Source organism: Sinocyclocheilus anshuiensis, unplaced genomic scaffold, assembly GCF_001515605.1.
Source record: "Sinocyclocheilus anshuiensis isolate Anshui unplaced genomic scaffold, SAMN03320099.WGS_v1.1 scaffold135, whole genome shotgun sequence".
Classification (NCBI taxonomy): domain Eukaryota; kingdom Metazoa; phylum Chordata; class Actinopteri; order Cypriniformes; family Cyprinidae; genus Sinocyclocheilus; species Sinocyclocheilus anshuiensis.
In genome coordinates, this window is record NW_015552564.1 from 109,127 (window position 1) to 115,790 (window position 6,664).

General features: G+C 37.6%; 1 protein-coding gene across 1 annotated transcript in view; it reads right to left on the reverse strand.

The window, feature by feature from the left end:
• Positions 1 to 6,533, reverse strand: part of LOC107664819 (forkhead box protein N3-like) — a 46,122-nt gene extending 39,589 nt beyond the window's left edge. Inside the window, exon 1 of the mRNA XM_016455491.1 lies at positions 6,292 to 6,533. The gene's annotated coding sequence lies outside the window, so the exon portion shown is untranslated. The remainder of the gene's footprint in view (positions 1 to 6,291) is intronic.
• Between the last annotated feature and the right edge of the window lie 131 nt (positions 6,534 to 6,664).

The following is a 6,664-nucleotide window of genomic DNA, read 5'->3' on the forward strand; positions in this document are numbered from 1 at the left end:
TGGCACTCTTCGTGTGATATTGACTAACTTTCTTTCTGTGGTATTTTTATGCATAACTGTATGGGGAGTGTGTCTGTGTGTCACAGAGAGAGAATGAGACAATCAACATGAATGGCGCTTAGTCTTGCTGAGTGCTGAGACGGTGCCGCTGCATGGTGGCCAAACCTCTCATGGCAGGCACGTCATCAGCTTGAGATCGGTTTTATGAGATCGGTCTTTTTAGAGACTGCCGATCAATCATCCCAAAGCGATTATCGGCCGATTGTGATCGGTAGCCGATCAATCGGAGCACCCTTAATAACCAATGAATATTCGAAGATGCCACAATCCTGCACAGCCGATGAACACTGTTCCAGAACAGTTCAACCCAAATATTCAGATATGTGCAGCGATGTGCAGCGCATTTTATGGAGGACAGTTAAGGATTTGCCACTGATGATTCAAACGCGAGTTTTGAGCAGTGTAGAGTAGCGCTTGTTTATGAGATCGGTCTTTTTAGAGACTGCCGATCAATCATCCCAAAGCGATTATCGGCCGATTGTGATCGGTAGCCGATCAATCGGAGCACCCTTAATAACCAATGAATATTCGAAGATGCCACAATCCTGCACAGCCGATGGTCTGCAAACCCATATTATAGTGAATGACGTCAAATTGACCGTTCCAAGATGGCGGATGCATCTACGTGCTTGGAGCGGTCGAATGGGGAATCTATACATATCTATGGTTCTAACCACGACCTCGCCCCTTCCCATCCCCCAACCATTCGAATTTCGGTAAATGGGGATTATTTTAATGATATTCTGTGACATCACAAAACCCAGAAAACAATGCTGTAGTCCAAACGAGCCATTCGTTGTAGTTCTTGAAACGGGATTTTTTTTTAAACAAAATATCTCCCTTTGGAGTGGACTTTGAGATTTGTAACTTTGTAGATTTTTTTTATGCCCAAACATACACACTGACTAAAATTCAAAAAGTGAAAAAGCATAATAGGACCCCTTTAAGAAAAAAAATATTCATTTTAACAACAACAACAATTTCAATATAATATGTAATAACTAGAGGTGGACCGATTCATCGGTTTTGCCGATTAATCGGCACCGATAGTTGATTGGCAGAACCATCGGTTATCGGCAAAAATCAATGCCGATAGTTTTCCGGGTTGCGTCCGTTGCTGGAGGGGCCGAGAAGGGTCCGCTGCCGTTATACAGTACGAGAGCGGCCTCTAGAGGCGGAAATCACTAACAGCATGTGTTCTGCGCTTTTGTCCAGTGTGTGACTTGCGTATTTTTGTAATATTTTGATTGTAAAAGAGTACACATACAATATCAATAACATATGTAATTTTAATGCTATGGCCTTGTGTAGATATTTAAAGATGGCCATCTTTAAGCATGACTGTTGAAATTAAATGGTAATACTTTACAGTAAGAGTCCTTTTGTAATATTAATGAAAGCTGTAAAAGTATTGTTCCTAGTGTGTTCATTTCAACATTTACTATTACTAATAGGCTATATTTTTACATTTTAAAGTTTCTTTTTTTAACATTAGTAAACTATGAAATAACTTTAATTATCAATATAATAATTAATATTAATATGTTTATTCATTTACAAAGTATGGTTCAGTACTGCTACTGCTTTTTTAAAAATAGTAAAGCTCTGTTTTAGTTTTCGTTTACCATTTTAAAAACTATCGGTTGATTAATCGGTATCGGCCAGTGTGGTACAACCTAGCTATCGGTATCGGTAAAATCCACTATCGGTCGACCTCTAGTAATAACTGCTTTTTTTCTGACCTAACTTCATCTACACACTGATGTCCTTTGACATTAACTATTAGCCATATTGCTATTTAAGCAATGCTTTAGCAATAATGCATGCAATTAATTTATGATAGGTAAAATCAAGTCCTACATTTGTTCACATTAAATATCCCATTTCACTTAGAAATGTAAAATTACTGAAGTAAAACAGCTTTTGAATTGCAATTCAATTCATTTCCAAGCCAATACCAAATAGAAATGTAAAAAATATTACTTTTCAGAAAATCCAACCTATGAATGTCTTACTTCTAGATGACTTTGAACATCGGGATGTGGGATAGGAGACAGTATTTTACATCATAAAATGACACACTTCAGCTTAAATAATATAATGTCTTAAAACTGAAATGTTCAGCTCAAGCTGTTCTTTGACCCATGAGGTTTCCTCTGAAGTGCCGAGTCTGAGAGATCATCCAGCCGGTGCACTCAGACACATGCTGTAAGTGAGCTGACACTTTCACTTTTACAGTCCACAAGAGAGGGAAGGGGGGAAAAAAAGACAAAGATGGAAGAAAGAATGATGTGAAGGAATTATTCATCTTTCATAAGGTTTCTAGGATGACAATATAGCACATAAATCCAAAATATGGACCCAATTACTGTGGCTGTATAGGAAACAAGAGTTCTGTTTGAAGGTCACATGTCATTTTAGAATCATTGAGATTTTTTTATTAATACTAATTAGTTTTTATTTTTAGATTTTCAATTTCCATTTCAATTTTAGTTAGGGTTAGTCATGTATTTTTGTCAGTTGTATGTCTATATAGTTTTGATGAATTTTTATTTCAGTTTTACTTTTAGTTATTTTAGTACATCACGTTAAGCTAAATAAAAATTATAAATATTTCCAGAAATTAGCTGATATAAAATAAGTTGTTTGTTTGTTTTTCAAGGAACAAAACATTTATTTTAAGTAACAACATTTTTTATGGTTTTAGTTTTAGTTAAAGGTGCAATAGGTGATTGTCTTCAGAAACATTTTTTGTTATGCTGGTTGAAATTCTCTTCACATCCCGATAGCAATTAAGTTAAGTGGTCTAAATGTATTTGTCTGTATTTATATATTCTGTGGAAGGCGTAGGATCAAGAAATGTTCGTCCAATCAAAACGCTCGGTCCGAGCGTTTTAATATGCTTTCCTACCTGCCTGTCAATGTATTAGCATACCTCTGCGCACCCTGTTCGCGCAGACAGGATACGTCATCAGTGCGTTCACGCACGCTGTGCAGACAGAGCGAGGATGGCAGGCAAACATCAACAACCCGATCTTTCTTCCTGGTATTGTAGTACTTTTAAAGATTTCTCACCGGTGAATGACATGATGTAGCCCAGCGGTTAATCTAGTCCTCGCGCCAGCTCGTTAGAAGTGAGCTACGTGCATGAACTGTGTTCCGATCGATATGATCCCTACACAGTGTTCATTGCTCCCTACACCATGAGCGGGGGAAATCCGTTGAAGTTTACTTCACTTCAGAACATGGGCTGGAATTGGAAACCTGATGTAGCCTATTGTAGTAAAGTTGTCTCTGGTCTGTGAGTGTAAATGCGTTCAGGGGCCGTGGTTTTGGACGGCGATTGCAGGGAGGGTGGGACGTTCGCTTTCAGTGCTATCAGGCTAAAGTTAGCATTTTCCAAGATCTCCTATTGCACCTTTAACTATAATAACCCTGATTAAAACGTTTACAAAATATTTGTTATTTAAATCAAATATTAAATGAAAAGAAAAATGTTTAAGTACTAAAATAATAATAAACTAATAAACGTATAAAAATAGAAAATACATAACAAAATGTATATACTGAACTATGGAAAATATAAATATAAAAGCTACATAAAAATAAAAGCCATTCCAAAATATGAAGAAATACCATAATAATATAGAAATAACGCTAAAATAAAAAGCAATAATAATAGCGATGACCTAAGCAAGCACCACTAAAAATTTTCAAGAATAAACAGACCCTGTTTAAACCATTTTAGAAAATGGCACAATGGCCCATGGCGAAGATGATCAAATCACTTATGAGTCACTAAGGCATGACATCATCATCATCATCACATGAAATCTGGGCTTTTATAGCTGCTTATACTCCAGTTGTAAAGATAACCGCAGCTAATCATAACTCCTGCTGACTGAGGGTTAGTTTGGACGATAAGACATACTTACAAGGTGCTCAAAATGCTTCAAATATACACTGCCCTACTACACACACAGTACAGTGCCAACCACTTTCACCAGCAACCGGCCAGTAAATATTCATGAACAATAAAAATAAAAACAGTCACTCACACAGCTAAAGCGGCCGATCGACCAATCAGAAGCAGAACTGCAGAGCAATCAGTCAGACTACAGCATGACATCAGCCCCTGAAACTAAACACCCCTCTTGCTCATCGCTTTGCTCTTTCCTCTCAAACAAGTTCAAGGACACTGAGAGGAAACAGTGTTCTGGCTGTTCTCTCATCAGTGCGACTGGTTTTGTGGCCTGAAACTCATTATCATGGAGCATTACATCATATCATCATATCAGTAAAAATGTGGCCGAACAGTTACAATTGCGCACTTGTTTTTGCAATGTTCGACACATTTTGCATCTTTAGATGAATTGGATTCGCATTCCAGGACTGATCATCAACTTTACACACTTCTGTACACTGCATTGTGAAGTATGGTATATTGAATAAGTTATTATAAATAATATAAAGTTTTTGTATCAACCTTACTACATTTATATCGATTTTACTTCATTTATATATTTCATTTATATTATACTTCAAGCTAATTCAATTTTGTTGAGGATTTTAAGATATTCTGACTTAAAAACAAGACAAAAATAGTGGCCAGTGATATTTCAGTATCATTGATATATCATAGATTTCATGAATGTTTTGAATTAGATTGTAATTTTATAGTTTGATTTCAATTTAATTTTAGTTTTAGTAATCTAAAAGTAATTAATAATCTAAATGTTTTAGTAATTTTGTTGTTCTGTTTATTCGTTTTCTGAGAAATGTCTATAAAGTTATTATGGATTTTATGAATTTTTATTTATTACATTTTAGTTCATTTTGTTTTAGTTGTTTGTTGTAGTACTTAAACTGAATGAAAACGATGTTGCCTTGGCAACTGTCTGAAATAAAACAAGTTTTGAGTTTTTTTTTATTTTATTTTATTTCATTTCAGTTAACATTTATTTTGTTTCAAGTAACAAAACTGTTTTGTTTTTTTTCAGTTTAAAGTAGTACACAGTGATACTAATTAAGACAATTATTTGTATTTTGTTTTTGTATTATATTTTTATCAGACATAAAAGTTAAATGAAAAAAAAAGTGTATATCATAACAGTTAATCTTATTGGTCGGCAGTCCGAGAGTGCTGGTATTTAGTATTACCGCACTGGAACGGTTTCACTGTTGACCAGAGTATGTGAGCGGTGAAAAGTAGAAGCAGATATTTTGCCTGAAATGAGAAGCTGGTTTTTAAAAAGCAAAAACATCCGTTTTCTCTCACATTAGGTTCGCTCAGAGCGAGGTTTCTCCACAGAAGTTGTTTGTTTGTTCGTTTTTTCTTCCATACAATGGAAGTCAATGGCAACCAAAACTATTTGATTACCAACAATCTTCAAAATATCTTTGTGTTCTGCAAAACAAAGACAGTCATACAGGTTTGCAACAACATGAGGGTAAGCATTGAGCAAATATGACAGAATTTTCATTTTCAAGGTTTATTGCATCATATTCCTCACGGGACCTGCCACATATTGTAGCTGATTTCAGGTTTTACAGTCCTGTGGGGACCTTTGACCCAAACACTCCTTCCCAAAATGACCAAATACACATATATTTAAACTGAGCACCACAAAACAGCCTTAATACCAAAAATGGAAAAACAATCTGGCAGATAACACTGTGATACAGTCACCCAAGAATCCAAACAGACTCCACACACACACACACACACACACACACATGGCAGCGCGATTAAAAGCGCCCAGCGTCCAATGTGTACAATCAGCTGTGTAGATCCAGTCAGACCGAGGCGTCTTTCTGCTGTTGCTGTGCTCCTCATCAGATCTGCCTCTCTTAACTAGTTTTCCGCCTGACAGACATAACATACCACACACACACACGCGCGCGCGCCTACCACCATCTGTCCAGGCTACCAGAGATCACAAGCAGTCTGTGGTAAACCTGTCTTCCCCACAGAAACGCTCCTGAGGTTCCTCAGATGGTCTAACAGATGAGAAGTTAATGATAAAACTGTGGTGTTTCCTTTCAAATCCACGGCAAACTTTTGTCAAGCGCCATTCTCACCCGATTTCGCACGGAACAAACAGCCTCGCGACCGTCCCTACACTCCCAAACACACTCCAGCCTCCTTTTGTTAAAGCCTCTACAACAAACACGCTCATAAATGCGCGCATGCATCCGCACGCGTGCCGTAAAGATCAACAATCGAGTCACCTTTTAATCCTGATCCGCTCTGAACAAGCCCTTCCACATGTACTCCTGTCCTCCCGATGGCAGCGGGTCAGTTACTGCACTCCAGCCCCTCCATGTTCTTGGAGTGACCACAACAGAGCTGCGTTCCTCTAGTCTCTCCCTCTCTCTTTGCCTATCTTTTAGTTTTCCTAAGCAGGGGTGTGCGCGCGCTGAGGTTTAGGCAACCCCTGGAAGAAAATGCAGCGCTCTCTGGGTCCTAGTGCTCGTCTTGTGCACTCAAAAGATGCCATTGTCTGTGGCTCAGGGGTAGGGCTGGACGATATGGCCAAAATTGAAATCACGATATATTTCTTAATTTCGGTCGATACGATATAATTCCGATATCGATATGAAC